The following is a 12741-nucleotide window of genomic DNA, read 5'->3' as shown; positions in this document are numbered from 1 at the left end:
TTTTGTAGTAACAGAATAAGATTAAGTTATGTTTTCATTTAATATAGATTAAGTGTTAATAGAATTAAGGATAGTCAAGTTTTATAATGTTTAAGCTTGAATGTTTTTAAGTTAAGTTTCCTAACTTAGATATTCTTTTAAGGTTAAGTTTATTATTTCCTTTTGTCATATATAATTATTGTTGGGTTTAAATATTGTTTAATTTAAATTGTTTTATGTTTTCTTGGAGACACTTGTTTAAACTGCAAAGTATAGTTGTTTTCCTAGAGAGAGGAGGACGGCCACAGCTGAGACAGCTGTGATGGAACACTGATGAACACCTGCTTGTGGATAGAAGTGAATGCAGTCTGTGACACCCTTGACTCCATCAGGAGTTCTACTGGTTGTTGCAAATCTCTGCAATTTTGTTTTTCATAGCTTTATTATTTTTCAGTGTTTCCAGAATTTTAAGAAGATGTACCATTGCTGAGGATCAGCTGCCATGGGGGAGGCTCCAGATTAAACCAACTGCTGCATGGTTTAATTGGTCTGGTACCTGAGGCTCCTGATCATTTGCTTTGTACAAATGCATTTTAACAGTTTGCTATGCTGTAAGCATCTCATAGCTGCTACTATTGAGAACCTTGTTTTAAAAATGAGTTAAGAGGCATCTTTCCAGTTTAAAGCCAGGCCCTGGCCAAGCCTTGACTTTACCTGGACAGAATGTTTGCCAACAGATCCAGATATTTTCTGTCCCAAATCAGTATTTGAGTCACTTTTTGACTCAGCAATTTGACCCTATTAATATGACAGCTGGATCAATTTTGAAGTGGGCTTGGAGAGTCATTTTCCGGAGGTGATGATCCAATCCTTCACTGATTTTTGTTTCTGTTTGTTTGCTAACTATGGGATGCTGGTGCAGTGTTTTAGTAATTAATAGCAGTTTTATATTATATACCTTATTAATAATGTTTAAGATTTAATTGATTTTTAACTAGTATAAGTTCTTATTAATTGTGTATATGGTTTTGTGTTAATGTTGAACAGAAGTACATCTCATTTTTATTTTTTTTAAGAAAAACGGGGGAAATGGATGCCCCACAAGCATTTAATTAGTGTAATTCATTAACTTCAAGGAGAGAAGTGTCTGTGTTTTGTTGGCAGGTTCAGAAAGGTCACCTGTCCATCTGACCAGACTGTGTGCCTCTGAACACATGAGATCCAGTGAACAGAGATGTCATCACACAGCCTTGGTACTCCAGACATGGATCAGAAATGGACCTGTCAGGACACAGTTGTGTCTGAACACTATATAGACAGTTGCCAACAGAACTTTTATGTTGTTATTATGATGTTGTGTCTCTACCAATTTTTCAGGTATCCTTTGTTTTAAGATTTAGAAGGATCTGAAGAACAACTTGAACATCAAAGCCCTCAGTCACCGATCAACTGCCAGCTGACATCATGGGAGCAGTGAACGTTCCAGGACTGAATCGTGCTGGAGAAATTCTGTAGAAGATCTAAGAAGTGTAGAGACTCCATTTAATTTTATATAAGGCAAATTGTAGTTGTGTGTTTACCCTTTCAGCAAATTGCTTTCACGCTTAGACTACATATATACCAGAGCACGTGTGTTAAAAGTAGTTAGACAATAGTTTAAGTGTTTAGCTTGTGTAGTAATTGTTATGTTAGTATAAAGTATAAGTATTCCCTCTTCAAGAGGTAGTGTAAGCATCTTTGAAAGTTCATTTAACGATTGAAGTTCTAGCTGTGAGTTTGCAAATATGGTGTCATTTACATGGTAAAATGCTTATGGTAATTGTGTTGTGTATAGTCATGACCAACTGTCTGCTAACTAACATCCAAAAGCGACAGAACATATGGGTCACTCTAGCACAGTGAACTGGCCAAAGGTCAAGGTGTTTGAGCCTAGCCACACCTGGAGATCCTTTCGCACCTGTCTCGTAGTAGTCCCTGAATGGGATCCTCCAGCATTTAAAGGTTTAATTAGTAATGAGACTCTACTGAATCGATTGGCAGTGTTGCAAGAGTGCAGTCGCACTGTTGGCTTCACATTAAGACAACTTGAAGCCTGTTAGCAAGCAAAAATTACCAAAGTTCTTAATGTTACAACCCTCAGAAGAATTAAATTTGTTAAGTTCCACCAATACTTCAGGTGGATGGATAATGTTTGAACCCCCGACAAAAAGTCATTCTAACAAAGTAATGCAGCACTGGATTGCAGTCAACCCTATAGCTGATCTCGTTACTACCATTGAAAGTAAAGCCTTTATTCGTGGTGCAATCTCACAGGACAATTACCAAAGCGATTACCTAGTTCCATATTCCTAATCTGTGGAGATAGAGCATGGAATTAGATTCCTGATAATCCACATAGAAGACCCTGTTATCTTGGGAAACTCACTTTGTTCTACCCAAGCTTACATCAATTCTTGAAAGTAGCTAGCAAAATGAAGAACATCAAACAGTCAAGGCGAAGCCTGAATGAATTAAAGTTTAGCCACCCTAAAAAGGCTCGCTTGCTGGACTAGGAAAGAATTAAACTTAACATCCACAATGTTAAGTGAGCTTTCAGCCGATGTGAGTAGTGTATCATGCAGTACTATGAAATCAAGTTGCAATTGACCTTTTGCTCTTAGCACAAGGACATGGTTGTGGAGAGTTTGAAGGCATGTGCTGCTTGGATCTTGCTGATCATTCAGCTTCCATCCATGAGCAACTACAACAGCTACAAGATGGGTTACATGCCCTGAAAGAAGATAGTGATCCCATTGGAAGTTGGTTCGCCAGCTGGGGCATCACTGGATGGTTGAGGTCTCTTATGCTAGAAGGGGGACGGACTTTACTTATAATGTTAATTGGGATGACAGTCTAAGTTGTATGTTATCTTATCCAAAGCCTGGTTTGTGCAAAAAGAGAAAGGGGGATTTGTTGCTATATTTTATATATTAGTAAAAGCCTGTATGCACAAACCAGCCTTTGAACTAAGTCGTAATATTAAGGGCTAAAGTCCTTGAAACCTTCATGCAGAAGAGAGAGTAAAGCAAAACAATATCCCTGTGTGTAAGAGAAAAAATGTAAACTGTGTGTGTTAGCCAATAGTAGCTTGTTCTGCCTGCAGACCCTGTAGAACCCTATAAAAGTGTGCTAAAGATAGAAATAAACTGGCATTCACGATTACTTCTGTGAAGAGTGGTGAAGAGCTGGCGGTCTCTCAACATTATCTCCTGGTCGAATTTGATGAATGGGAAATCCCAGCGTGGTACTTTGAGGAATCAATCCTCTTCTCCTCAGTTCCTGTAAGTTTTTATTTATAGAAATGAGATATGGTTGTAGTTGCACATCCTCCACTTGGGGATGTGCTACCAGCATTCCATGCTTATATGGCATTCCATATAGCATTTCAAAGGGGGACAAGCCGGTTTCCGAATGTGGCATGGTTCTAATATTCAACAGTGCCAAGGGGAGACATTTGATCCAGGACATTTTTGTTTCAATTATTAGTTTGGACAGCTGCGATTTTAATGTCTGATTCATTCTTTCTACTTGCCCCGAGCTCTGAGGATGCCAGGGGGTGTGATATTGCCATCTTATCCCTAATGCTTCTGATAATTGTTTAATAATTTTTGAAGTGAAATGAGTGCCTTGATCTGAGTCAATATGGTCCACTATCCCATATCTTGGAATTATTTCCTCTAGTAGAATTTTAGACACTGTTTGGGCTGTCGCTTTTGCTCTGGGAAAAGCTTCTACCCAATGTGTCAGTTTATCTACTATTACCAGTAAAAATTTATTTCTACCAATTTTTGGTAATTCTGTGAAATCCACTTGGATTCTTTCAAACGGCCGGTACGAGAGTGGTCGACCTCCCCAGTTTGATTGCTTAAAATTTGATCGATTTACTTTTTGGCATATCACACATCCCTGCACCTCTTGTTTTGCAAGCTGGAAGATTCCTTTACACCCAAAGAACTTTAAAAATTGTTCGGCCAATGCCCTGGTTCCCCAATGCGTCTGTTCGTGCAACCTTCTGAGTATTCCCTTTGCTATTCCCTTTGGGACTAGCTCCCTCCCATCTGGTAACCACCATTTTCCTTCTTTGAGGTAGCCTCCTACCTTTTTGAATTCTTCCAGCTCCTTCTCCGACGGAAGCAAGGAAACTTCTGGTGGTTCCCTCGGGACTATCTCAGGAATACTTACCGTCAACAAAGCCGCTCGTTTGGCTTCTTTGTCTGCTAAATTGTTCCCCCTTGTGTGGAATTGCCACCCAGTTTGGTGTCCTTTTACATGAACAACCGATATCTCCTGTGGCTCTCTGACTGCTTCTAAAATTTGTCTGATTATTTCTCCGTGTATTAAATCTTTTCCTTTTGTGTTAATCAACCCCCTCTCTTCCCATATTTTTCCAAAAGTATGCACTACTCCAAATGCATACCTTGAGTCAGTGTAAATGGTTCCCCTTTTTCCTTTCAAGCCCTGAAGTGCTCTTAGGAGAGCAAATAGCTCACAAGCCTGGGCCGACCAACTTGCTTTCAGGGGACCCGATTCTATAGTTTGTCCTGTCATGCCATTTATGATGGCATATCCTGATTTTCGTTTTCCTTCCACCATTTTTGAGGAGCCATCAATGAACCATTTTTCTCCTCCTTCCAATTCCTGATCCTCCAAGTCAGGCCTAACCTTTGTTTGCAGCTCTACTGTCTCAATGCAATTATGAAGTAGCTTACCCGTTGGTTCTCCAAACAAAAATTGCGCCGGGTTCTGCGCAGCAGTTGTTTTTAGTTCCAGGTCTGGTGAGCTGATTAACATGGCTTCGTATTTCAGAAGCCTTGAATCAGTTAACCATTTTTCTGCTTTCTGTTGTAAGATATTCCTTACATCATGTGGGGTGAAAACTATCAAAGGAGCTCCAAAAGTTACCTTTTTAGCTTCCCCGACCAACAAGGCTACCGCCACAATTGCCTGCAAGCAAGTAGGCCAGCCTCGACTGACTGGATCTAGAATTTTTGACAAAAATCCTATGGGCTTTTTCTTTCCTGCCCATTCCTGGGTCAGAACTGCCTGTGCTGTTTGTCCACTTACGTCTACAAACAGCTGAAACTCTTTATTTGTGTCAGGTAAGGTTAGTACTGGGGCAGTTATGAGGGCATTCTTTAATTCTTGAAATTTAGTTTCATCTTGTACTGTCCATTTCAATCTGTCAGTGTTTAATCTTTCATACAGAAATTTTACCTTCTCACTAAATCCTTCAATCCACTGTCTGCAATATCCCAGGAGCCCTAAAAATTGTCTAATCTGTCTTTTTGTTTTTGGGGCAGGGAGCACGAGAATTCCCGCCACTCTCTCGGGATCTAATTTCTTTTTCCCCTGAGATATCCAATGTCCAAGATATTTTACCTCGGGCTCTGTGAATTGCAGTTTGGATTTTGATACCTTCAATCCTTTCTGTCCCAGAAAATTCAACAAAGAAATCGTACTCTTTTTCACCTTCTCTTCCGATGCCCCGGCAATTAACAAATCATCTACATATTGCAGTAATTTTGTTCCCTCCTCTGGAATAAATTCGGTGAGTAGCTGCTCCAGAGCCTGTCCAAACAGGTTTGGAGATTCTACAAATCCCTGTGGGAGGACAGTCCACCTTAGCTGTTGCTTTCTGTTGGTGTCCGGATCTTCCCACTGGAAGGCGAAGAAGTTCCTACTTTTTTCATCCAAAGGGCAGGTCCAGAAAGCGTCTTTCAAATCAATTACACTATACCATACATCTTCCGGTGAGAGTCTGTTTAGTAAAGTATAAGGATTTTCCACCACCGGAAACCTGGTTCGGGTTCTAGCATTTACTGCTCTAAGATCCTGAACCAGTCGGAAGCTCCCATCCGCTTTCTTTACTGCCAGGATGGGGGTGTTGTGTTGGGACATACAGGGTTCGAGGGTACCCCCTCTGAGAAGGTCATCGATTACTAATTTCAAACCCCTTCTCCCTTCTATCAGGATGGGATATTGCTTGATCCTTATCGGATCTTCTGGGTTCTCTATTTCAATTTTGATGGGAGTAATATTTAACTTCCCCACCTCCCCTTTCGAATGCCACACCCTGGGATCAATTTCCCTTTCATCTTTTGGAGTCAAATGGAATATCTTTATTACCAATTCGGAATTCCTTACAACAATATTTATACCTAATGCAATAATCATATCTCTTCCTAATAAATTGTAATCAGCTTCTTCTACTAATAACAAATTCCCTAAGCATATTTTATTTTGTGATTCAATTTCCACATCTTTTATTACAGAGACCTTGAAGGGATCTCCCTTAGCACCAATTACAACCACCTTTTCTTTACTTGCCACACATCCCCTGGGTAATTTCTGCAGGGTGCTTCTTTCAGCTCCCGTGTCAACCAGGAATTCTATTTCCTGACGGACGATGGGGACCCACTTTCAATTTTATCAAGGGCTCTTTTGCTGTTACCGTCCCCACCTGAAAGAGCCCAAGACTTCCCTAGTCTTCTTGAAATACTTTTTCATCCTTTATTTTTTGTCGACAGTCCCGTTGGATGTGTCCTACCTTTTTACAGTAAAAACACTCTGGAGGGTCTTTTTGTGGAGCAGAACCGCCCTTTTGAGACCCTTGTTGCTTTTTCGGTACTGTTTTAAACTTGCCCTGTGCCTGATCTTGTTTTTGGGCCTCTTTTACTGCGGCCACTAATATTTTGGCCTGGAGTTTCTGTTTTTCATCCTCTCTCCTCATGTAAATCTTTTGAGCTTCCCTCAGAAGCTCTTGGAGGCTTTTCTCCTGCCACCCATCAATCTTTTCTAATTTCCTTCTGATATCTTCCCATGATTTTGCCACAAATTGGGTTTTGAGCAAGACTTCCCCCACCGGAGAGCTAGGATCAGTCCCAGAGTAAATCTGCAGACTTCGTCGCAATCTCTCTAACCATTCGGTGGGTGATTCCTCCTTTCCCTGGCATTCCCCAAATACCTTACTAATATTTTGACCTCGGGGAACCGCCTCCCTTATTCCTTGCACGATTATATTTCTTAGATCAATCATGCTCCTCCTACCTTCCTCCGTCTGGGCGTTCCAACTCGGGCTCACGCTAGGCCACTTCTGATCGCCTGGCGTCCCCTGCGGGTTTCGCCGCTCCCAGTCTCTGATACCAGCCTGTTTAATCATCTCTCTTTCCTCTTGACTAAACAGTGATCTCAGGATGGCCATGAGATCTTCATATGTATAAATACTACTACCCAAAAATTCATCCAATCTTTCAGCCACTCCAAACGGATCGTCTAGCAATCGCCCCATCTCTTTCTTAAACGCTCGCACATCCCCTGAGTTAAAGGGTACATTCACGAATCCAATTACTCCAGGGGCAGTTGGCACTTCCCTGAGAGGAAACATTCGGTGTCCATTCTCATTCTCCTCCCACTCCTCACTCATCAGCTTTGCTTTAAAACGAGTCCTACTCGCAGGAGGGGAACTGGGGTTTTTGAGGGTCTGTTCTTTTATTATTTGTGAAAAGTCCGCTGCCGCCAGGTTACCGTGAGGAACTCCCTCTGCTAAGTTTGAGGGACCTGGCTGCGGCGGCCGGATGGGCAATTGTGGATAGGGTGATCCCCGGCCTTGCACCACCATGGACTCTGGAGAGGCTGTGGCGGCTGGGGTTTCCACAGGCGTGGACACGGGGAGGGTTGCCGGAACCACTGCTGGTGCCGACTCCCTTGTTCGCGATGTGTGTGCTTCAACCAGTTGCCCTGGGGAACCCGCGGGTGCTGACGGCACCACTTGATCCACCGCAGAAGGTTCTGCCGGCCCGTGGTATGGAGGAGGTAAATGATCAAGGGGTTCCCAGGTTTCTGTCTTTGATCCACCTTTTAGTTTCATTGGGAATAGCCCCACTCTGGCAGTTAACCAGAGCCTGGCATATTCTTTCTCCTCGGGGTCCGAGGGAACCTTACTCTCCACATAAGAGAGTAACTCGTTACATGTCCACCTTTCAAATGTTCCTAGTATCGGCCAAGTGAGATGGCTTCTCAGTTCCTGCCCTCCCCAAACCTCGGCACAATAATAGATCATTTTTGCTTTGGATTTCTTTTTCCTTTCGGGACAATTTTCCCAATATTTCAACATCCATCCCAAGGGACTCTCTGGTGGGATATCTAACAATTCCTTCACTTTCTCGGAAGGACTCTTTTCCTCGCCTTTCTTTTGTAGTTTACTTTTTCTCTGCCCCATATTTTAAACAAAAATCTTACCTGTCCTGCGTTGTGTTCGTTCCGCTTTTTCCAGGAAAATCAAAGTCTGCTAATACTCACCTCTCGGTTAACTGCACCGGGGTCCTCTGTCTCGATTTTCCTCTGGACCTTCTCCTAGGTCCGATGGCTGAAAGGGTTTACTAATTCCCGAGCTCAACTGGACGTCCTCTTCCCCTTTCAGCCCCTTGTGATCGGTCCCCCGGGACTCCCTTTAGTCCCAGGTTTTACAAACGTGAAGAGAGAGTCTTTCTCACACCGAATCGCTTCCTCCGCGGCCGGCCAATTCCCTCGCGGGAGGATGGAAACGCGGCCTTGGAGTCCGAACTCGCTCCGTGATCAGATCACGTCTCACACACGCTTGCCCAATCACCCGCTCAACCTCACAATACTTACAGCAATTTTCTTGCGAGGGTGTCTTCGTGCACTGTCGACTTTTTATGAGTTACCAAGCCGCGGCTTTTCTCGAAGGCTCCGTGCCTTCCCGAGCTCCTCTGGATCCGTTTTCTCTTTTATTGTGGTTTTTACCCCAGCCTAAATTTGGTTCGGATGTCGGAGCGAACTGCGGAGGCTCTCGGCTCCCCAGGCCGCCAAAATCAGCGGGGGTACCCGACCTGGACAACGAGGTCCTCCCACAGTTTTTCCCGATCTGAGTCACGGCACCAATCTGTTATAAATGCAAAGGCAATTTCGGGATAAAATCAAAAAGAGAAATTTATTAATAAACAACAAAAAACAAACAACGAGAAAAACCACAATAAAAATGGTCAGCGCAGCGCTGGGTGGACAGGGTCTACACCGGAGGTGCAGGGTTCCCAAATCCACGTCTGAGTGTTCTCAGGCTTGGGGTTTTATAGAGATTTTAAGTCCTCAGGCTAAAATTCCAAGCAGGTTCCATTCACCACGTGTCCTTGATTGTCCAGTGAATGGATTTCCTGGCATGGAAAAATAGAACTAACTAGTGTCCGGACAGAGTCTCCTCATATGTAAAGAGACTCTGTATGTATTTCAATTTGGGTTATCAAGGCAAAAGTGGTGTGATCTGGGATCAGTGCCGATGGGTATCTCGGCAGAGTCTTTCCTTTTGTTTCCGTTGATTGCATCTCCAACACTGGTTTGACAGGTGGGGCGTTCAGGTCTAGCGACGACTACTCTTTCCGAGGTTTGTCTTTTGTTGACCTGATTGTTTCCCAACAGAGATCTGCAGGGACGTTGGTCAGGTCCGGAGATGGGTATCTCCTCCGAGCTAGTTCTTTTGTTTTCCTGATGGCCCTCATCCTGTCTATTTTTCGAGCTAATGTTCGTTATCTGGGTGTTGGCTGCAATCCGTTGCCTTTTGGAGGAAACTCCCGTCCAGACTTGGAGAAAGGTTTTTTTGTACATTTTGGATTTTATATTATTTCAACACATACATATCTTATTTATACCTTTACGAATTTTTATTTACAGATTAATTTATTACACAAAGCCTAAGAAAAGAGAGTAAGGGGATTATAGCTACCAACGTCGAAGTCCACTCAGCCGTCCAATGACGGAGAGTCTTCTGTCCTTTGGGGAGATCTCAAATGAAAGTAAGTTTTGGGGTGTATTTTATAGTCTTTTACAAAGTGTGGGGCACAAGGCCAAAACCAGAGGAGGTTGATGACCATGGTGAAGAGGCCCATTGCTCAGGGGGGCAGGCGTGGGGTACAAGTCTCTACTCGCCAGCCGGAGCGAGGGCAGTGTACCGTGGTAGCACAGCAAGCACACCTGCAAACAATCACTTGGCAAACATCCACCTCAACCAGGCCAGAGCCCCTGTACCGAGTCCCTTGTAATGTTCAGGGTCTTTGCGGCGGATGTGAGACAGGAGAATCTTCGGTCCATCTCTTACAGTAATATAAAAGTATCTCTTTTCATTGTGTAGTGTGTCATTTGTATCTGTGTGTGTATTGTGAATGTATTGTGTATCTGTGTGTTATAGATGACAATATAGTATTTGCTTTCACATTTACATATTAACTTTTGCATATTATTAATCACAAAGATTTTGATATGGTACAATTTATATTTCCTTTTAACTGCTTTTTGGTATAGTATAATCTGTCAGTTTATGTATGCACCATATAGTTTATATAAATAGTAGTGTGATAAATATATCTTAGGCTGTAGCATAATATAGAAATAGAGACTATGTGAGGTTGAAATGCTTTTATTCATGTAAATAACTAAGAGAATAGTGTAAGATAATTAGGTGGTTCCTCACATTTGTGGACTGTTAAAAAGGACTGCAATATGATATTGGCTTTCATATTTATAGATTAGTCTTTGCATTGATCATAAGTATTTAGATATAGTATCATATATACCTTTATTTAGCTGTTTGTTGGTATAATGCAATCTACCAGTTTAAGTATGTACTGCATAGCTTATAGAAATAGTAGTGTGGTGAATATATGATATTATAGGCCTTAACACTGTGTGTTAAAATACATCTATGTAAGCAAAATAAATGGTGTAAGGCAATCATGTTACCCCCCTTCTTCACCTTCTGAATTCTCCAAGTGATAAGATAACCGTGACACAAACCAGAGCACCGGAGGACAGTTAGAAAATACCATGTTAAATTTAAAGAGGACATAATAAATCCTTATCAGAGAGCGTAAAACAACAGGATGGAGACACAAGAAGAAATAAAATATATTAACTTGACACACAGGATGTCATGCAGATAAACCAGAGTATGAAGAAACCAAACAGAAGAATTCCTGTAACATCAAACAGTTCACAAGAATATGAATAATGTATGGACCTTTTGAATATGTATGTATCTCAGCAATGTAACAGTATAAAATAACACTATCGGGGACTACCGGCATGTTCTTTGGCTGTTTTCCAGGAGCACCCCAGCGCTGGACTTTTGTCTCTTATTTTATTCCCTATTAAACTTTTTTAAAACTCTGAAGTGTTATTTTGTTTTTCACATGTGTAAGGTCGGTAATCGTTAGCATATCAGAAAACCCAGCGTGGTGGAACTTGCTTTTGGAGTGGTTTTTCTGTAGTAAAACATTTTAACAGTGTAAAAGCATGATATTTTAGTAAAAGCCTGTCTGCACAAGCCAGCCTTTGGTATAAGCGATGATATTAAAGGTAGTGTCTTTGAAACTCTCCTGAAGCAGCAAGAATGAAAGAAAAACAATAGCCTTATGTACTGGGGAAAGAATGTAAACAATATGTATTAACCAATAGTAACTTGCTAAGCCTGCAGACCCTGTCAGATCCTATAAAAGTGTGCTAAAGATAGAAATAAATGACGTTCGCCATACTTCCGTGAAGACTCAGTGTATAGTCTGAGCGGTTTCTCAATATTTCACAAAGTTTTTTCTTTCACCCCTTTTCCAACCCGCCCCCACCTCAGCTAGGGGGAGGCGTGTGTGCATGTGTGTATGTGTGTGTGCCACCGGCTGAGATTGTTCATTGGTAGAGAAAAGCAAAATTACAATGCGAAAGTTTATTTTGTGTTTAACACACGCAGGTTTTGAATGGAGGGTTCACCTGGGGACACCTGGGCACAGAGTGGCCAGGGGGTGCCTGGCATGCTCCATGGTGGGAGGTGGGGGAGGGGCCCTTATTTCCTACAGGTTTCACAGGGTGGCCGAGGAAAGTTCGTCTGACACCATTGCAGGAGAGGAGGGAAGAGCCTCCACTCCCTGTGTTCCACCTGTGGAAAGTTTTTTCCAGGATTTTAGGGCAGGGGCAACTCCTGGACTCCCGGGACAGCTTTGTGAGAAGGGAAGCCACACCCCCCGTGACAGAACTGAGGATGTCACATTACAGTGAAGAGGTGGACTGCGACCAGCAATGAAGGCCCGCAGATCCAGAACAACAGGATATCAGATTGCAATGAAGATATAGTTTCCAGACAGGAAGGGTCATATTTGTAAGACACTCAGCAATTAACTTTAAAGTCTAATATCAAAACATTGCATGATTTACAAAAGTTACTGGGAGCAATTATTATCTGGGTGAGGCCCATGGTAGATTTAGCCACTGTCGTGGTTTTAAAGAAGTAACTCAAAAATTACTAGAAAACTTACTTATTTCTTGCTGTGAGATATGGATTAGAACAAGAGCAAAACAGACTTAAAAGGAATAAAGGAAGTTTATTAACAAAACTACAAGAATAAGAACACCAGAATAAAACCTCCAGAAAACCCTTTTTCTCTCCCACTACTCAACCATTCTTTTGTTCACATGACAACATAGAGACAAAAAAAACCTTGGAACTTTGGTGTTTAAAACAGTCCCAATTCTTGCTAGAGTCTTCTCATCAGTCTTTGTAGAGAAACAGAAGTCTTTTTCTGTTAATCTATAGAGTTTCTCAGGAGAAAACGAATTTTCTTCATAGCTTTCTATTTTTCTGATGCCAGCTGCCCGAAAATCTGTCATCAGTTGTCTCCTCCCATTTCACATCACTCTGAGGTGTGTTATGGGTCAAATGAGTCTAGG

Source organism: Poecile atricapillus, chromosome W (assembly GCF_030490865.1).
Source record: "Poecile atricapillus isolate bPoeAtr1 chromosome W, bPoeAtr1.hap1, whole genome shotgun sequence".
Lineage (NCBI taxonomy): Eukaryota > Metazoa > Chordata > Aves > Passeriformes > Paridae > Poecile > Poecile atricapillus.
The sequence above is the reverse complement of the archived record's forward strand: the minus strand, read 5'-3'. Positions refer to the sequence as shown.